The sequence below is a fragment of the Schistocerca serialis genome, chromosome 8 (assembly GCF_023864345.2).
Source record: "Schistocerca serialis cubense isolate TAMUIC-IGC-003099 chromosome 8, iqSchSeri2.2, whole genome shotgun sequence".
Classification (NCBI taxonomy): domain Eukaryota; kingdom Metazoa; phylum Arthropoda; class Insecta; order Orthoptera; family Acrididae; genus Schistocerca; species Schistocerca serialis.
The window spans coordinates 518914212-518935939 of record NC_064645.1 but is presented as its reverse complement, the minus strand read 5'-3'; the positions used below and the strand labels follow the sequence as shown (position 1 = coordinate 518935939).

The 21728-nt window shown below is 40.6% G+C and overlaps 1 protein-coding gene across 1 annotated transcript in view; it reads right to left on the bottom strand.

Moving 5' to 3' along the window:
• The window catches only part of LOC126417101 (dynein beta chain, ciliary-like), a 159384-nt gene that overhangs the window by 78360 nt on the left and 59296 nt on the right, over positions 1-21728 (bottom strand). The gene's annotated exons all lie outside the window — the stretch shown is intronic.

Sequence of the window (21728 nt, the reverse complement as noted above, 5' to 3'; positions counted from 1 at the left end):
AACATCAGAGTATTACTAAGTGGTTTGTGGTTTTATTGTAAAACTGACTAGCAACTGACTTATAATATGCCTAATCGAATGTAATTATTGCGCTGATATGTAAGCTGAGACAGTTTGCCTCCAGTGATTAGGTTCTAGTGACTGATACATCTGAACAATATGTTTGAATGGCTTGGAGGTAGATAGTGACAAGCCACATTTTTGACATACACATGATTTTTGGTATATATACCAAGACAGGCAATCACAACTTACAATGCATTTTCCTGAACAAATTTACATTTTGTGGCATTCATTATCTTCCCCTAAGCACTTCATATTATAGATTTTTTTTATTTATCCTGTTAAAAGACGAAATTTAGGTCTGAAGAAAGTCTTCTATTTGCTATTGTACATCTTAGAAACAGAGGTTCTGCTTATATGTCAGCTTTTCAGTTTTCTAAATAAAATATTATATCCTCTCATTTCTCTATCCTAAACTCAACTTTTTCTGTAAGATGCATACTGTTTGTGTGTGTGTGTGTGTGTGTGTGTGTGTGTGTGTGTGTGTATGTACGTGTGCATACACCTAACTTTATTGGAATCTCATTACTTGCCATTAAGTGCCAGTTCTGGTATGGTGGCGTAGGGAGGAACTCGAACTCCAAGGATGAATGGCACACGTTACTGTGACCTGCTTCACCAACATGCATTCCTTGATCTTTGGAATAATTTTTACCTTATGTTAAACTTCAGTTTATGATGAATGTACAATGTATGTTCCATAATTTCAGAATACTTTATACGGGAAGTGTGGTCATTAGAATTAGTTGAGTTTTCAAATGAATTGTGCAGCACATTACATTTGATTTCATTACTATGAACATAATTAAGATATTATTATAAAAACTGACCAAACTCCATGATATTATATATCAAACAAGTATACAAAGTTTTAACATCTCATACATGGGTGCCACGATCTGAATGACTGGACATGGAATGACTGAACAACGTACACAACAACCATGCTCATATTCACAATTAAATGTACTCTTCTTTCACACTGAAGTTTGCCCTTTCTGTATTGAGCCTGTGCATTGCAAAACAATACTTCCTCACATTCCAGGACATTGCATGGGAAACAGTGATGTTTAATGCTTAGTGCTTCACTTCTACGAAACGTGAGAATTCTCTCTCTGGTAACCATACAGCGTCCCTTGCATCGCACACCTCTCTTCGCCAGGTAATAAGCACAATGCTTGCTCCACACTTACTCTTTGGTAGGAGTTGTTTTCTCTCATTTGTGAACAGATGAGTCATTTATTTGCAAACTGCAAACAACTATATCTACATTTTCATCCATACTCTGCAACCTACTGACAAGTGGCTGGCAGAGGTTACTTCCCACTGTACTTCCTGTTTCATTCAGTTATGGAGTGAGAGAGCAATGACTGTAAAAATGCTTTGTGCACACTGAAGTTAGTTTAATCTTGTCCTCATGGCCCCTATATTAGCAATACATACGGATTTGTAATATAGAATAAGCAGAAAATCTAGGTTTACATCCTGGTCCAGCACAAATTTTCGTATGCCATAAACAGACAGTACGGGGTGGCTACAATTAAACATTCCCTACTTGAGAAGGTCCCCATGAAAAGCGAATGATTATCGGGCACTGAACCTTTGTGGAAACATTTGTAAAAACATGTGGAAGAGTAATAATGAATAAACCATTGAAAGAAACAAATTTTAATTTCACCATGATAGAGTAACATTTGCTGAATGTGAACCATGTTTACATTCCAGGTTATAAATGTTGCTCAATGTGATGACCATCTACTTCCATGATGGCCTGAAACACACTCTACTGCTGCCTGAAATATCTCACACGGCATGTTGGCTACATCCTTCACTATGCCCACCTACAAACTCCAATATGAGATGTTTCCCGTTGATAAGTCCTGTCCTTCAGGAAACCCCACAGCCAGAAATCACATGACTTCAAATTCAGAGATCTTGGTGGCCATGCAGTCTGGAACAACTGACCAATGATTCGATTTTCTCCAAATGTGTTACAGAGTAACTGAGTGACCTCAAGTGTAATGTGGGGTGGAACAACTCCATCGCGCATCAGAACAGCAGAGTTCAATGTCTCAGGGAAACGAAAAAGTATAGAGTAGTCAGATGTTTTTCTTAGAAGAAAATTATTTAAAAATTAGTATTCTGCAGGTTTTTAATGGAGTCAGAACTGAAGCTTTTTGATAGCTACTTACAAAATCTATGTCTGACAGTTCAAACAATGAAAATTGAAGGTTGGAATATCAACAATCTAAGAAAAAATAGATGACACATTTAGTTGCAGACAGACACAATTAAAAGACACTTAAACATAAGTTTTCAGCCACAGCCACCATCAGAAAAAGAAAGAGAAACATATTCCATTCATTCACATAAGCAGGTACACCCCATGCATGCATGACTGCCAGCTCCGGCAGCTCAGACCAGAATCAATCCGAGCTCAAACCAAGCTGCTGGAGTTGGCGGTCATGTGTGTATGAGGTGTGCTTGCTTGTGTGAATGAATGGTGTGTGTTTCTCTTTCTTTTTCTGATGACACCTGTGGCCGAAAGCTTATGTGTAAGTGTTTTTTAATTGTGTCTCTCTGGAAGTCAACATGTCACCTTGTCTGACAGTTCAGTTCCTTTAGCAATTACATGACACTCACCCATGGGTCAAGCAAACCTATGTCCACTCATGCTGCCCTTTTCTGCATACACTCAATATCCTGTTTGGTACAGCAAGAGATAAACAATCTCTTTTGTAGACTGCATGTTTTCGCCCAGTATTCTACCAATGAACTGACGTCTGCCTCCTGCTATACTTACAACTGAGCCATTTCATATACTCAATGCCTAAGTATTTGTACGACAATTCCAATTGTGACTCACTGATATAAAAGTCACAGGATGATATGTTTTCTCATTTTGTCAAGTGCATAATTTTAAATCTTGAACACTTAAAGCAAGTTGCCAATCTCTGCTCTGTACTGAAATATTGTCAAGGTCCCATTGAATATTAGTACAAATTGTTTCAGACATTACTTCATTATGGAAAACTGCATCATTTGTGACAAGTCTGGGGTCACTATTAAATTCTCTGCAAGTTCATTATTATAAAATATAAATAGCAACAGTCCCAACACACTTCCCTGGGGAACACATGAAGTTACTTCTACATTCTCGATGACTCTGCATCCAAGATAACATGCTGCAATCTTCCTGTCATGAAATCCTGAATCCAGTCACAAATTTTTCTTGATACCTCATAAGATTGTACTTTTGACACTAAATGTGGTTGCGGTACTGAGTAAAATGCCTTACGGAAATCGAGAAATACTGGCTTTCATGGCAACATGTGAGAAATGCACAAGTTTTTTTTTTGCATCTGGTATGGTGATCCCTACTTAGCATGATGGCATTTATAAAATTTGAGAGTACCTTGTACAGCATGAAGCAGTTTAAAAATTCTACTCTTCACAGAGCATTATACTTTCAGTGGAAAGGTCAATTTGTCTCTTGAAATATCCAATTTACTTGTAATGGGAGAAATATAAAGATACAATACGCTTTTATTACTTATTTTGGTATCTTTGACAGTGTAATCATCCAATTTGAAACCACTAAAGAACCTTATGCCACCTTCCATGGCAGATTTTTATGTATCTTTTATCACGGCATCCATTCTGGAATCAGTATGAAAACAACTACATCATCCGCATAAAGCTAAATATTAGTCCCATCATGCTTAATGAATAGGGGAAAGAAGTCATCAACATTGTTGTTGTTTATGTTGTGGTCTTCAGTCTGAAGACTGGTTTGATGCAACTTTCCACACTACTCTATCCTGTGGAACCTCCTTCATCCCTGAATAATTACTGCAACCCACATCCATTTGAACCTGCTTACTGTACTCGTTTCTTGGACTCCCTATGGAATTCTTACCTCCCATACTTCTCTCCAACAGTACATTGACAATTTCTTCATGTTTCAGAATGTGTTCTGTCAACTAATCCCTTCTTTCAGTGACCTTACGAGATGAATTCATTTTCTCCCCAATTTCATTCAGAACCTCATCAATAGATACTTGATCTACCCATTTGATCTTCAGCACCCTGCACATTTCAAAAACTTCTACTCTCTTCTTGTCTGCACTGCATATTTCTCATGTTTCACTTTGTACAAGGCTACACTTCATAAAAATGCTATTGGAAAAGACTTCCTAACACTCAGATTTACATCCCATGTTAAAAAATTTCTCTTCTTCGGACACACTTTCCTTGCCTTGCCATTCTCTACTTAGGTGTCACCAGTTACTCTGTTACCCACCACCAGTTACTTAGTTACACAAAAAGCAAAACTCACATACTACTTTTAGGGTCTTATTTGCTTGCAACCTTTCACTCCCTATATTTTACCATAACCACATTCAGAGTTTGAAGGAGTGTGTTCCAATCAGCATGGTCAAGAGCTTTCTCTAAGTCTACAGTAGCTAAAAATATAGATTTGTCTTTCTTTAACCTATCTTCAAAGAAAAGTTGTAGGGTCAGTATTGCCTTACTTGTTACAAAATTGCTCTAAAATCCTAAATAATTTTCCCTGATGTTGACTTCTACCAATTTTTCCTTTCTTCTGTAAATACTTTGTGTCAGCATTTTGCAACCATGACTTATGAAACTGATAGTTTGGTAATATTCACACCACCTGTCAGCACCTGCTTTTTTTGGAATTGGAATTATTAAGTCTTCTTGAAGTCTGAGTGAATTTCCCCGGCCTCATATATCTTGCACTCTATGTGGAATACTTTTATCATGGCTGGCTCTATCTAGAACAGGCCCATTCAGCAAAGCTAATCAGGAGCGTGCAGCCACGAGAAGTAAATAGAGCAACAGCTGAGAACTATGGAAAGCGGCGGGTCATATCAGCCCCCAGTCCCAGCCACCAGTGTATTTAGAAACAACAGAAGCAGCACGCTGCTCTAACAGCATGCCCTCAGCATCACCTTGGTTCAATGAAGTATGGGAGGAGCTACAGCTTTTTACTGACCATGACGGTCATGTATAACGTTTAGTGTGGCACGAAGTATTAAAGCATATAAAGAAATTCAATTTAAGATGTCATTATGCAGTAAATCATGTGACAGAGTACATCAAATATGTCAATGATGAATATAAGGCAATAATCCTGGAACTGAAAGCCAGCTTTCAAATGAAGTAAGCTACCACTTAATAATAAATTTTGTTTGTAATTTGGTGGCAATGGAAGGAATAAGACAAAAATGCTTCATTTTAACAATTAAAAATGTCAGTTTTGAGAACTTATGGTACTGATATTATCTGATAAAAATATTTCATATTATTTGCAAAACATTGATCATATTGGAAGAGATTTGTTTGTGAGAATTGGTTACAGAATTTCTCATCAGGTAGCTGTGCACCTGGAGCCATTTGCTGAATGTGAATTTACTGAAGAATGTCTCATCACTACAGTGCAGAAGAGCTATGTCCACAACTGGTTCTGCAGCTTAAGTCCGTGTCACATTCTCGAGCCACTGTAATGTGCCGACTGAACAGTTAGCAGAAGACTTGGAAGCTCAGCTGACAATGAATATTAAAGACAGTGTTGCATTTTCTTTGTCTTTGGATGACTCTCTTGACTTGTCAGACATGGCACAGCTGATAATTTTCATTACAACAGTAAACAAAATACTGGAAGCTTACAAGATGTTAGATCTCATCCCACTGAAGGACACAACATCAGGTCCGAGACATGTTTGATGCACCCCAACTGGTTACGGGGAACTTTGGTCTCCCATGAGAATTACGAGTTACATAGCAAAAGACGGTGCTCCAGCTATGACTGGTGACATCAGTGGCTTAGTAGTGCCACCAGAGATAAATGAAGAATCATGATCTCATGGTTATACATTGTCTGAGTCATCAACAACATTTGTGTTCAAAGAGCATACAACTGAATAATGTAATGAGACTGGTTGTGAAAGTCACTAATTCTACTTGAGCAAAAGGATTCAATCATTGCTTGTTCAAAGCATTTCTTGACAATGCTGGTTGTGAATACGGAAATTTACATTATCATTGTGAGGTTCACTGGCTCAGTCATGCTAAAGTTCTGGAGCGCTTCAAGGAACTGCAACAAGATTCATGGAAACAAGGGGAGAAAGTGATCCTGAACTATTGAATGATAGATGGATTTGTGACTTAGCCTTTTTAACTGATGTGACAGGGCATCTTCACGACTTGTTGTGTTTCCCTTCAAGTGAAGGATATTCTCATTGTCCATTTCTGTGACAAAATAAAGGTAGTGAAGATGAAACTGGTGCTCTGGGAAAGGCAGCAGCAGTCTAGAAACGTCCCCTACTTTTCGAAACTGTCGGTATTAGCAAATGTTGGCATTGCTGCAGGTTTTGGAGTGTACACAGATTTTTTAAGAAAACTGTGTACTGAATTTGAAAGAAGATTCACTGATATTTCACACTTGGAAACAGATTTTGGAATTTTTGCCACCCCATTCTCTGTGGACGTCTATTCTGTAAGCCATCCTCTCCAAATGCAAATCACATATCTTCAGTGAAATTCAGAATTGAAAGATACATACATCAAAAAAAGTTCTGCATCATGTCAGTTCCAAGAGTTCCAGAACCTGTACAGAAAATTGGTATAAAGATCAACATAAACATCATTTCTGCCCCTTTTATTGTTCATGAAAACCACACATCGCAAGTTGTACCGCCATGCATCGAGACCGAGAGGTGACGGTCCAGATTGCTGTACGCACCAGTATCACTAATACCTGATAGCTTGTCCTCTTGAATTGATGCATGCCTGTATTCATCGTGGCACACTATCCACAAGTTCATCAAGGCACTTTTGGTCCAGATTGTCCTACTCCTCAACAGCAATTCAGCATAGATTCCTCAGAGTGGTTGGTGGGTCATGTCATCCATAAACAACCCTTTTCAATCTATACCAGGCATGACCGATAGAGTTCACGTCTGGAGAACATGCTGGTCACCCCGGTCGAGCAATGTCATTATCTTGAAGGAAGTCATTCACAAGATGTGCACAATTGGGGTGTGAATTGTCGTCCATGAATATGAATGCCTCACCAGTATGCTGCCAATGTAGTTGGACTATTGGCTGGAGGATGGCATTCACATATCATACAGCCGTTAAGGTGCCTTCCTTGACCACTAGTGGCATATGACAGCCACACATAATGCCACCCCAAAACAGCAGGGAACCTCCACCTTGCTGCACTCGCTGGACAGGGTGTCTAAGGTGTTCAGCCAGACCGAGTTGCCTCCAAACACATCTCCGACAATTGTCTGGTTGAAGGCATATGCGACATTCACCAGTGAAGAGAATGTGATGCCAATCTGGAACAGTCCATTCAGCATGTTGTTGGGCCCATCTGTACCACGCTGCATGGTGTTGTGGTTGCAAAGATGGACCTCATCATGAACATCGGGAGTGAAGTTGCACATCGTGCAGCCTTTACAGTTTGAGTCATAACACGATGTCCTGTGGCTGCATGAGAAGCATTATTCAACTTTGTGGCATTGCTGTCAGGGTTCCTCCGAGCCATAATCCATAGGTAGTGGTCATCCACTGCAGTAGTAGCCTTTGGGTGGTGTGAGCAAGGCATGTCATCGACAGTTCCTGTCTCTCTGTACCTCCTCCATGCCCAAACATCACTTTGGTTTACTCCAAGACAGCTGGACACTTCCCTTGTTGAAAGACCTTCCTAGCATAAAGTAACAATGCGGACACAATCGAACTGCAGTACTGACTGTCTAGGCATGGTTGAACTACATACAACATGAGCCGTGTACCTCCTTCCTGGTGGAATGACTGGAACTGATCAGCTGTCAGACACCCTCTGTTTAATAGATGCTGCTCATGCATGATTGTTTACATCTTTGGGCAGGTTAAGTGACATCTCTGAACAGTCAAAGGGAGTGTGTCTGTGACACAATATCCACAGTCAATGGCGCACATCAGGAGTTCTGGGAACCAGGGTGACGCAAAACTTTTTTTGATGTGTGTAGATATCAGAGAAAAAAGACTTTAAGTGACTTTTACAAACATTTGTCACAAAACTGTTACCTGGTACTTCATAGACATGCTGCATGGATGATTAGTCTGTTCGGGTCAGTGTATGATTGTGAGCAATTCTTTTCCATAATGAGACTGTGTAAAGCATTACAAAGGTGCTCAATATCAGATCATCTGAAATGTGTTCTGAGATCTGAGCTGTGTTGCATCTATGATTCCCAACATTCAAGCTCTTATGCAAAGAAAAGCATAAACGTACACAGCAGCAGTAGAAAACTGAGGTTAATTAATTGTGTATATTTTCTTTGTTATTTAGTTTCCTAGTTTTGCCTTCCAGTTTGGATCATCCATTAACTTTCATATTTAGTATGTATTTATTTCATTTTGTCCTTCATTTACTGGCAATGTTTTCTTGAATTCAAAAATCTATTTGGCATTAACCCCCCCCCCCCTCACCCCCATGAACCATGGACCTTGCCGTTGGACCGAGCGAGGTGGCACAGTGGCTAGCCCACTGGACTCGCATTCGGGAGGACGACGGTTCAATCCCGCGTCCGGCCATCCTGATTTAGGTTTTCCGTGATTTCCCTAAATCACTCCAGGCAAATGCCGGGATGGTTCCTTTGAAAGGGGACGGCCGACTTCCTTCTCCGTCCTTCCCTAACCCGATGAGACCGATGACCTCGCTGTTTGGTCTCTTCCCCCAAACCAACCAACCAACCAACCAACCAACCTTGCCGTTGGTGGGGAGGCTTGCGTGCCTCAACGATACAGATAGGCATACCGTAGGTGCAACCACAAAGGAGGGGTATCTGTTGAGAGGCCAGACAAACGAGTAGTTCCTGAAGAGGGGCAGCAGCCTTTTCAGTAGTTGCAGGGGAAACAGTCTGGATGATTGACTGATCTGGCCTTGTAACACTAACCAAAATGGCCTTGCTGTTCTGGTACTGTGAACAGCTGAAAGCAAGGGGAAACTACAGCCGTAATTTTTCCCGAGGGCATGCAGCTTTACTGTATGATTGAATGATGATGGCATCCTCTTGGGTAAAATATTCTGGAGGTAAAATAGTCCCCCATTCGGATCTCTGGGCGGGGACTACCCACGAGGACGTAGTTATCAGGAGAAAGAAAACTGGCATTCTATGGATCGGAATGTAGAACGTCAGATCCCTTAATCGGGCAGGTAAATTAGAAGATTTGAAAAGGGAAATGGATAGGTTAAAGTTAGATATAGTGGGAATTAGTGAAGTTCGATGGCAGGAGGAACAAGACTTTTGATCAGGTGAATACTGGGTTATAAATACAAAATCAAAGAGGGGTAATGCAGGAGTAGGTTTAATAATGAATAAAAAAATAGGAGTATGGGTAAGCTACTACAAACAGCATAGTGAACGCATTATTGTGGCCAAAGTAGACACAAAGCCCATGCCTACTACAGTAGTACAAGTTTATATGCCAACTAGCTCTGCAGACGACGAAGAAATTGATGAAATGTATGATGAGATAAAAGAAATTATTCAGGTAGTAAAGGGAGACAAAAATTTAATAGTCATGGGTGACTGGAATTCAGTAGTAGGAAAAGGGAGAGAAGGAAACATAGGAGGTGAATATGGATTGGGGCTAAGAAATGAAAGAGGAAGTCACCTGGTAGAATTTTGCGCAGAGCATAACTTAATCATAGCTAACACTTGGTTCAAGAATCATGAAAGAAGGTTGTATGCATGGAAGAACCCTGGAGATACTAAAAGCTATCAGATAGATTATATAATGGTAAGACAGAGATTTAGGAACCAGATTTTAAATTGTACGACATTTCCAGGGGCAGATGTGGACTCTGACCACAATCTATTGGTTATAAACTGTAGATTAAAACTGAAAAAACTGCAAAACGGTGGGAATTTAAGGAGATGGGACCTGGTTAAACTGAAAGAACCAGAGGTCGTACAGAGTTTCGGGGAGAGCATAAGGGAACAATTGACAGGAATGGGGGAAAGAAATACAGTAGAAGAAAAATGGGTAGCTTTGAGGAGTGAAATAGGCAGCAGAGGATCAAATAGGTAAAAAGACGAGGGCTAGTAGAAACCCATGGGTAACAGAAGAAATATTGAATTTAATTGATGAAAGGAGAAAATATAAAAACGCAGTAATGAAGTAGGCAAAAAGGAATACAAACGTCTCAAAAATGATATCGACAGGAAGTGCAAAATGGCTAAGCAGGGATGGCTACAGGACAAATGTATAATGTAGAGGCTTATCTCACTTGGGGTAAGATAGATACTGCCTACAGGAAAATTAAAGAGACCTTTGGAGAAAGGAGAACCACTTGCATGAATATCAAGAGCTTTGATGGAAACCCAGTTCTAAGCAAAGAAGGGAAAGCAGAAAGGTGGAAGGAGTATATAAAGGGTCTATACAAGGGCGATGTACTTGAGGACAATATTATGGAAATGGAAGAGGATGTAGATGAAGATGAAATGGGAGATATGATACTGCGTGAAGAGTTTGACAGAGCACTGAAAGACCTGAGTTGAAACAAGGTCCCCGGAGTAGACAACATTCCATTAGAACTACTGACAGCCTTGGGAGAGCCAGTCCTGACAAAACTCTACCATCTGTTGAGCAAGATGTATGAGAGAGGCTAAATACCCTCAGACTTCAAGAAGAATATAATAATTCCAATCCCAAAGAAAGCAGGTGTTGACAGATGGGAAAATTGCCGAACTATCAGTTTAATAAGTCACAGCTGCAAAATACTAATACAAGTTATTTACAGACGAATGGAAAAACTGGTAGAAGCCGACCTCGGGGAAGGTTTGGATTCCGTAGAAATGTTGCAACACGTGAGGCAATACTGACCCTACAACTTATCTTACAAGAAAGATTAAGGAAAGGCAAACCTACGTTTCTAGCCTTTGTAGACTTAGAGAAAGCTTTTGACAATGTTGAGTGGAATAATCCCTTTCAAATTCTGAAGGTGGCAGGGGTAAAATACAGGGAGCGAAAGGCTATTTACAATTTGTAGAGAAAGTCATACGAGTCGAGGGGTATGAAAGGGAAGCAGTGGTTGGGAAGGGAGTGAGACAGGGTTGTAGCCTCTTTCCAATGTTATTCAATCTGTATATTGAGCAAGCAATAAAGGAAACAACAGAAAGGTTCGGAGTAAGTATTAAAATCCATGGAGAAGAAATAAAAACTTTGAGATTCGTGGATGACATTGTAATTCTGTCAGAGACAGCAAAGGACTTGGAAGAGCAGTTGAATGGAATGGACAGTGTCTTGAAAGGAGGGTATAAGATGAACATCAACAAAAGCAAAACGAGGATAATGGAATGTAGTTGAATTAAGTCGGGTGATGCTGAGGGAATTAGATTAGGAAATGAGACACTTAAAGTAGTAAAGGAGTTTTGCTATTTGGGGAGCAAAATAACTGATGATGGTCGAAGTAGAGAGGATATAAAATGTAGAATGGCAATGGCAAGGAAAGCGTTTCTGAAGAAGAAAAATTTGTTAACATCGAGTATAGATTTAAGTGTCAAGAAGTCGTTTCTGAAAGTATTTGTATGGAGAGTAGCCACATATGGAAGTGAAATGTAGACAATAAATAGTTTAGACAAGAAGAGAATAGAAGCTTTCGAAATGTGGTGCTACAGAGAATACTGAAGATTAAATGGGTAGATCACATAACTAATGAGGAGGTATTAAATAGAATTGGGGAGAAGAGGAGCTCGTGGCACAACTTGACTAGAAGACGGGATCAGTTAGTAGGACATGTTCTGAGACATTGAGGGATCACCAATTTAGTGTTGGAGGGCAGCATGCAGGGTAAAAATCGTAGAGGGAGACCAAGAGATGAATACACTAAGCAGATTCAGAGGGATGTAGGCTGCAGTAGGTACTGGGAGATGAAGAAGCTTGCACAGGCTAGAGTAGCATGGAGAGCTGCATCAAACCAGTCTCAGGACTGAAGACCACAACAACAACAACAACATCTGGCATTAAGGCTATTGTAATAAGTGCCTTCAACATGTTGAATTAGAACTGTGGTTCTTTTTACGGTTCCTTTAGTATGCAAGTCCCCTATTGTTCACCAGTGTATTGATTTATTTGTGACCAAACAATTTTGAATGAGCTGGAGCACAGAGCAGAATCATGCTGCTCCATAGAACAGTACCCTGAATGGCCCTGAGCTAGAATGTCATCAGTTCTAAGGGAATATTGTCCATTCCAGGGGACTTGTTTCACCTTAGGTCTTTCACAGCTCTGTCTAATTTATCTCACAGTATTATATCACCCTTCACATATTTTTCTCCTTCTTATTCCCTTTTTATAACACTGTCTTTATATTTATTTCCTTTATATGGCCTCTCTATATATCCCCTCCTATATATCCGCTAGTTATACATGCTTCTATATACTTAAATCTGCCCTGTTCTCTTTTAGAACATATTTGTAGGTTAATAGTTCCATCTAACTGTATCATTCTGTTTTACATTAATGTTATTTTTGCTGTGACTTGGTCCAGTGTGTTCTGGTTTTTAAAGAATAATATAGTTCTGATCAACTGAGTTGAAGTTTTATCAATGCATATCTTTTGGGTACCAAGGAATGAAAGCTTTTGCTACTGTTTAAAGTTTGTGTTGGTAAGTCTAAGGTCTTGCATGACTGTTGAGCAGATTTTCACTGAAGGAATCCTGTTTCCTAACCAAACTGCTGAACAGAGTGATATAGAGTGGTTTCAAATGTAGCCGTGAACATTGTTACTCTGGAAAGATAGCATTTGTTGGTACAGAGCAGTCAATTTAGAGATTAAGGGTAAAAATTATAAATTGTTGTCAAATTACTCTGTGTGTTTGCAGCTACCTTGCTATGACATCAAGGGCCATAGTGGGATTGAAATATTTGAAGAAGGATCCACTATAATAAGAGTCATGAATCCATGGTGAAATGGATGATGCCAATGAGGCTGAATTGAGCTAGCATTAGTGGTGCACGTGTGTTAGACAAGCTGGTCCAAGTCACAGCAAATGTGGTTGAGGAGGTGAGTACCGCTTGCACTGCAAGACTTTCCTTGCTCGGTGTAATTTAAGGGGGTGTCAAAACTTTAGTATGTTCCGCCCCTTCTCAAGCACAGTTGCTACATCCACGCATTCTAGTAGATCACGTTGTCAACTGTGTGAGTGATATTCAGCTTGTTTGTAACAAGGCTAAATATCTGCCAAATATTCAGGGCTTACAGCAGGAAATTATTTCAGTACACAGCCTCCTTTCCCATCTCAAATGACAGGAATGTGAAGGGAAGGCAAGTTTAAAATAGGTTCATGTGTTTGTGGGTATAATTTAGTGAGCTTCCAAATCCACTGCTTCCAATACTTCAGGGGTACACATGTTGTCTGCGAAAGATATTGATCACATTAAGAAAGTTTTGTGCTCAAATGTTAAACTGCAAGGCTAGGCACGAGCTACGGGAATTCTTGAAGAATTAATATGTCGATTATTTTATTCCTGGCACAAGGATAGCTAAATAGGGTGATATCCAAAGTAGTACAAGGGGATGGGTCTCTCAGCTTTCCGTGGAAGAAGATTTTATGGGAATCTTTAGGTGTACACAAAGGTGCAAAGATCTTACTGATGCTTAGTTATATTAAGTTCAAGCCAGCAACAAGAGGTTGTTGGATTCCCTAGATATCCTGAGGTTGGCTAATCTTGCCAAAAGAGAATCCATAGTTAGTACCCTAGAAGGTATGTAGTTAGTATTGAAGGTATGTAGCCACACAATCGACCACAGATGATGTTCTTGGACAGGCCTCATTTGTTTTCCAACTTAGATCACATGGTTGTGAGGGTAGAAAGTGTGTATTATGGTGATAAGAAAATGAAGAGAGGAAAGGGTACCTAAGAGAAGTGTTATGGGTGCTAGGTTAAATCATAGTCCTAAACAGCGTCAAAGGTAGAGTCTATGGTGTTTCAGATGCAGCAACAAGCTGCATTTTGCATGTGAGTGTACCGAACAACAGGGATGCACTGTAGACGAATGATATCGGGAGAAAACGCGAGGAAGGTGTACCAACATACCACCATGTGGCTGTTACAAGGTGTGTGCAGTTGACACCACTTGGTTGTCATGCATCTGTGCTTTTGTAGGGACTGAATCAGTGTGTGTTCTACTCAATTCTGGGGGTAGTATGTCATTGTTTGATTAGGATTGGTATGTAGCTAATAAAAGGTAAGTGGGTTTACTGTAGCTACAGCCAGCTAAGGAGAATTCTCAGTCTTTTGAATGTTGTTGGGCTGGTCCACTACATGTTAACCAGGCCTAGGAAGTTTCAAGTTATTAAGCTTTTAATCGTGTCCATGTTGTTTGTGTGAACCTGTTGTGTCTTGGACTGTGCTCAGAGAGAATTTTATTATAAGTTTTGGCCTGGGGAAAACTTTAAATTTTGTGACGGGTGGATGAAGGATAATGTCTGCCAAGTTCAGGGAGGGGGCTCAAGTTTGATAGCAGATGTCTGACTGAAGTTCAAATTAAACAGTTATGGGAAGTACTTTATCAGTATTCAGATCTCTTTTCAGAGAAAGAAAGTAACACACAAGAGAGCCTATGAAATAAGACTGACCAATTGTACACTAGTCAGTCATCTTATTGGGCTTCCCCCCCCCCCCCCCCCCACGTCCACCAACCCCTAAAGATGAAAGAGTTGAATAAAATTGTAGGGAGGTTGTTGGAGGATGATGTTAGTAGACCATCTGTTTCTTCCTATGCTCCTCCAATACTTTTGGGCCAAAACCAAATGGTGCTGGTTACAGGCTAGTAGTGGATTACCATACAACTGTTTTACATGGTTTATCAGCAGGTCTTTTCTCAGTATTGGATATAAAATGAGCATATTATAAGATTTCACTTGCCATGGATTCTTAACCACTGACAGCTTCCTGTGCAGATTATAATTTGTATAAATTTAACTGTTTGCCATTCTGGTTGTCAGCTGAGGCAGCAGTGTTGTCTGATCTGTCAGATCATGTTTTGGGAGAATTCAAGTTCAAAATAGTATAAAATTACTTAGACACTGTAGTTACTTATAGTAAAAGCTTTGAAGAACACGTCTAGCCTCTCAGACAGGTGGTGACATGGCTTAGGGAAACAGGTCTTATGGTCAATCTGGTCAAGGTCATCATGGCTAAGACTGAAATTTTGTTTTTAGGGCATGTTGTGTTGGAAAAGAGGGCGAGAACTGATCAGTCTAGGACCAATGTGATCCATAAGTTTCTGTTGCCCATAGTCAGAAAGATGTCACACGGTTCAAGGGTATGTGTAATTTCTTTCAGAAATTCAGGTGTAACTTTGCTGGGCCCATGGCTCCTCTCAATGAGCTGAGTAAGAAGGGCAAAAAGATTAGTTGGGGTGAAAGACGCACCTGTGAGGCACTGAAGTGGACCGTTAGTAATGCGCTGGGATTTCAGATTGTAACTTATTGTTTCTGGTGCAAAAAAATGCTTCAAGCATGGGTGGTACAGTGGTCCTGTTGAAGAGCAGAAAGGGGAACACCGTCATTTGGCTTATGTTTCGAGGGCAGTCCTGAGTCATGAATTGCATTATTCTGTTTATAAGCAGGAAGCAATAATGGATTATATTAAAAAGGTACTATCTGCCACTGAAAAGTTTACATTTTATCTGTAGCATTGGCGGTTGCAGCTGATAATCAAGCAGATAATCAAGCACTAAGTTTGGTATTAGACCACCCACAAAAAACAGGAAGGATGTCCCCCGTGGATGGTCTGGATCTCAGCATTCCAACTTGACATGGTTCATATATGTAGTTTGCAAAATCAGATGCCCTTAGCTGCATGTCTGAGTGGGAATGCAAAGGTGGAGATGAAGGTAACTTGGAAGTGCCATGGTCTGCTAAGATTGTAGAGGCCTCCAGGCTACAAGTAGTTGCTGCCATTCTTACTGATATTTTGGGTTTATTTAGAGAAGGATTCCAAACTTTCTGTCATCCGCAAGGAATTAAAGGAGGGACACCCTTTGAAAGGGCACTCATTAGAGAAGGAGGTGCTCTGTTATTAGGGCCGGTGTGACCAAAAACCTAAAATCAGTCTACCAAGAAGTCTGGTACCAGACGTTTTTTAATACCATCACCAGTCTCTGTCTGAATGTCACCTGAATGTGTGGAAAACAAGGGAGAAAATAAGTGAACATGGTGCATGGATAGGCATGGCTGCTGATATCTTAAAACTGGCCAATAACTGCCATGACTGTAAATATGGAAAACCCAATTTTGGTTACATAAAGGTGCTTTTCCAATCCACTTTTGAGTTTCACACTTTAGATATACTGTTTATGGATTATTTGGGGCCATCTCCATGCACTTACAATGGTAATGTGTTCATCTTTGTTGTGGTGTATGCTTTTATCAAGTTCAACTGGCTCATTCCTAGTTGGGATACCACGACTAACATGGGTTTCCACAATTCTTCATCAATTTTTGTGAGATTCAGGCTACCACAAAGTCCGTTTAGTGATAACATGCCTGCACTCACTTCACACGAATTTTGTTAAGTGTTGCTTTGGGCACGGAATATGGCACATTACAACTATGCCATATTATCTGCAACAATCCTTCATGGAGCAGATTAACTGCAATTAAAATCAGTCCACTTGGATTCCCAGAGGAAGTGGGACTGTTCACTGAACTGGTCACACCTCATTTTCAATACTGTGTGCCCCAAAACCCACAAAAGCATTCCTGTGAGGTTGATGTCTGTTTATGAAATTAATACTTCACTAAGTAATCTCTGGTCTTTTAATGACGTGTTGCCAGAGCACGTAAATCTGAGTATGCTGAAGGCTAAATGGGAAGCCAAGAAAAGGAATATCATTCTTGTGCACCAACAAGAAGCCTGAGATTACAATAAGGGATGGTGTGTGTTGTTAATTGTGTTGGGTGACCAAGTGTGTGTAAGAAATGTTTGGGGCAGAGCAGCAGGAAATAATCAGGAAAATGTCACTAAGATTTGTAGGTCTGTATGAGGTGGTTTAAGTCCTAACACCAGTTAATTTCCTGGTTACAGATCTGCAAACATACAAGGAAATCCATACCCACTTGAGCCAGGTCAAAACTGGAAGAGTGAGGAGCTGCTGAGATGTTTGTAAAAGCAAAAGGTACAGGGCTGTTATACCTCCCCTCCCCCCCCCCCCCCCCCCCCCCCCACCTGCAGAGCTTCACTTTGAGTTTGAGGAGGGAGAAGGTTGATGCATCCTGATCAGTTTTGTTATGGGCGCAGTCAACTCCAAGAACACTAATTAGGTGCACATACTGAAGTGTATGCTATTTAAGTTAACTAATTTCACTTCTCTGTTTGTTGCAGAAGCTTGATAATAGTCTGTGCACTTGTCTTTCCTGCAACCATGGGATTGTTTCAGTAATTGCAAGTGGCCTGAGCAGGGTTGCCCGCTCCTGACCAGCCAATAGGGTGGTGCAGATTCTCACTCAGGTGGGAGCATACTCTGTGGCAAGGAAAAGACTCTTAAGCAGAACTCTGGATGAAAGACAGTGATTGGACAGAACTGGAGGTTGGTGAGCAGGCTCCAAGGTGGCACAGAAGAATCTGGTACTGGTAGTCATTCTGTGTGTGGTCGTCATGTGAGACTAGACTGGTGCAGATGACAAGAGAGAGAACTCCACAGGCTGGATTGGACCCCTTGTTTTGATGAGCTGCAGTGTGTGGATGTCCAGTGAGTTGTGAAGCATTTGGTAGCAATATTGGATGGCTGTTTCTATGGTAAGCTAGAACTTTTAAACTTTGAAGATTGTACTGGCATCATGGCTCATTAGACACGTTATGCAATGCCTTTGCTGCAGTCACTGGATTCTTTAATTTATGTCCTATGGAAATTTGGAAAGAAGCTATTTTTGGAGGGTTGACATATTTAGTTGCCAAGTATGACATTTGTGGAACAACCATTCTGTATTGCTGTGTTTTGTCGATTGTGCACATTGCAACTGCTAATTAGGTGCACATACTGAAGTGTATGCTATTTAAGTTAACTAATTTCACTTCTCTGTTTGTTGCAGAAGCTTGATAATAGTCTGTGCACTTGTCTTTCCTGCAACCATGGGATTGTTTCAGTAATTGCAAGTGGCCTGAGCAGGGTTGCCCGCTCCTGACCAGCCAATAGGGTGGTGCAGATTCTCACTCAGCCTCTGTAATGTTTAACTGAGCTGAATGTTCTCGTATAGTGGTGCACAAATTTTCTGGGCTTAAGTTTTCAAGGGTACTCTACTGCTTTGTTTTTACTTGATGTTATTGTAACCAATTGCTAACAATCAGCAGTAATTTCTCAATGTTAGCATATGGTGCTGCACATTTGAGTGATTTGGATTGAGATCGAGATAAACTTAGGCTGCAGTGTTGTTCTTCGGCATGTCAGTGTAGAAGTGTGCACAGAATCATGTAAGTGAAAAATCCAGGCAATTTACATGTTTATTTATATACAAAAGGCCAACTTATGAATTTTCCCTTGTGTGAAACAGCTTATAAAATATTGTGCATTGATTTGAAGTTCTAGATTCACATATTTTACTGTTTGTATCACTTTTTCTGCGTAATCTTTCTTGTATCAATACCTGTTTCTATTGTGATATATTGTGAAATTTTGAACATTTGTGAGTGCTGTGATAAACTAGTACTGTTATCGTTAAAGGCTTAAACTAAATTATGCTCCAGAATGAGATTTTCACTCTGTAGTGAAGTATGTGGTGATATCAAACTTCTTGGCAGATTAAAACTGTGTACCAGACCGAGACTCGAACTCAGGACCTTTGCCTTTTGCGGGCAAGTGTTCTACCAACTGAGCTTCCCAAGCACGACTCACGTCCCGTCCTCACAGCTTCAATTCCGCCAGTACCTCATCTCCTACCTTTCAAACTTCTCAGAAGCTCTCCTGCAAACTTTGCAGAACTATCACTCCTGGAAGAAAGGATATTGCGGAGACATGGCTTAGCCACAGACTGGGGGATGTTTCCAGAATGAGATTTTCACTCTGCAGCAGAGTGTGTGCTGATATGAAACCTCTTGGCAGATTAAAACTGTGTACCGGACCGAGACTCGAACTTAGGACCTTTGTCTTTTGTGGGCAAGTGCTCTACCATCTGAGCACCCAAGCAAGACTCATGCCCCATCCTCACTTCTTTACTTCTGCCAGTACCTCATCTCCTACCTTCCAAACTTCACAGAAGCTCTCCTGCGAACCCTGCAGAACTAGCACTCCTCGAATAAAGGATATGTGCTCTTTTAAAATTTTTGAGAGCAGTAGGCCTATCCTCATTCAAAACTATCTTTCTCTAATTTGATTGTACAATTACTTGAGAAACAGGTTAGTTTCAGAATTTTTGGACACTTACAAAATTATATTTTCATAAGTTAGCCTTACAAGTGTTCTGGTTACATAATTTAATTCATAGCACATCAACATTTGTGGTTCACAGTTCAGCCAAAGTATACATCACCCCTGAATTTCATTGTATGTCAATGAAAATAAACACATATCTAAAAACAAAGATGATGTGACTTACCAAATGAAAGTGCTAGCAGGTCGACAGACACACAAACAAACACAAACATACACACAAAATTCAAGCTTTCGCAACAAACTGTTGCCTCATCAGGAAAGAGGGAAGGAGAGGGAAAGATGAAAGGATGTGGGTTTTAAGGGAGCAGCCTTAAAACCCACATCCTTTCATCTTTCCCTCTCCTTCCCTCTTTCCTGATGAGGCAACAGTTTGTTGCGAAAGCTTGAATTTTGTGTGTATGTTTGTGTTTGTTTGTGTGTCTGTCGACCTGCTAGCACTTTCATTTGGTAAGTCACATCATCTTTGTTTTTAGATATATATTTCCTACGTGGAATGTTTCTCTCTATTATAATGAAAATAAACATGTATTTTTGAGGATTTTTGGAAGCTATCATTGTCCTTTGCATTATCTATGAGCAATTTGTAACAAATTCAGATTTGTGATTTAGTTACTGTATTAGATTTTCTAATGAACATATTAAGTTACATCTTGTTTTCCCTTAACGAGGAGTGGCCACAAATAATATCTGCATTTATCATAAGCTAACTCTGTTTTTGAGTTTACTAACAACTGTTAATAACAACAAAATGTTTTAGGAAACTGGTAATTTTTTTCACAGGTTTTGTGTTGCCTTAATAGAAAATTCATTTTGTGCATCTGCTGCCACAGTGACCTCATTCCAGAAATCCGGCAGATCCTAGAATCTCTCCCCGGAGTCCATCTGTCTCCTCACCTCTACCACTTCCCACACACATACCTTTTACATGCTTCCAAAGGTCCATAAACCCAACAACCCAGGATGCCACATTGTGATCACTTACTCTGCCCCTACTGAGAGAATATCTGCTGTCATAGACCAATACCTTCATCCTATAACCCGAAACCTACACTTCTACATAAAAGATACCCATCATTTCCTCCACCGACTCTCCACAGTTCCTCTTCCTTTACGACATGGTGCCCTGCTTGTCACTATTGATGCCACCTCCCTTTACAATAACATTTCTAATGCACATGGCCTTACTGCTATTGGACACTACCTTTCCCAACAACCTTTCCCTTTCCTGATGGATTCCAAAGCAACAGCCTCCTTCCTAGTTGCCATGACCAACTACATCCTCACCCACAAAACTTCTGTTTGAAGGCATTGCTTACAAACAAATCCAGGGTATGACTACAAGCACCCATGTAGGACCATCCTATCTATGCCAACCTATTTGTGGGCCATCTAGAGGAATCTTTCCTAAGCATAGAGAATCCTAAACACCTCACCTGGTTCAGATTCACTGATGACATCTTTGTGATCTGGATCAAGGGTGAAGACACCCTATCCACACTCCTCCAAAACCTCAACAGCTTCTCCCCCATTCAGTTCACCTGGTCCTACTCAACCCAACAAGTCACTTTCCCAGACTTTTACCTACACCTCAAAGATGGCTACCTCAGTACCTCTGTCCATATCAAACATACTAATGACCAGCAATACCTCCACTTCAACAGTTGCCACTCATTTCATACCAAGAAGTACCTTACATACAGCCCAGCCACCTGTGGCTGTCACATCGGCAGTGATGAGTGCTCTCTCAGTGATGAGCACTCCCTCTCGAAATATATCAAACGTCTCACTGAGGCCCCTTTACAGACTGTAATTATCCTCTCGCCCTTGTACTAAAACGAATCTCCTGTGCCTCATCTTTCCAGTCACCCATCACCTCCCAAAGACTCACTGTCCTGCCACAGAGGAGCATTCCCCTCATTACTGGAGCAACTGAATTACATTCTCTGCCAAGGGTTTCAACTACCTCTTGTCATGTCCTGAAATAAGAAATGTCCTGCCCATTATCGTTCTCACCCCTCCCACAGTGGTATTCCACTGTCCACCGAACCTACATTATATACTCATCCATCCCTACCCAACCCCTGTTCCCAACCCCAGTTCCCAACCCCTCCCCTTACCTCACGGCTCATACCCCGGTAATAGCCCTAGATGCAAGACCTATCCAATTCACCCTCCCACCACCACATACTCCAGTCTGGCTACAAAC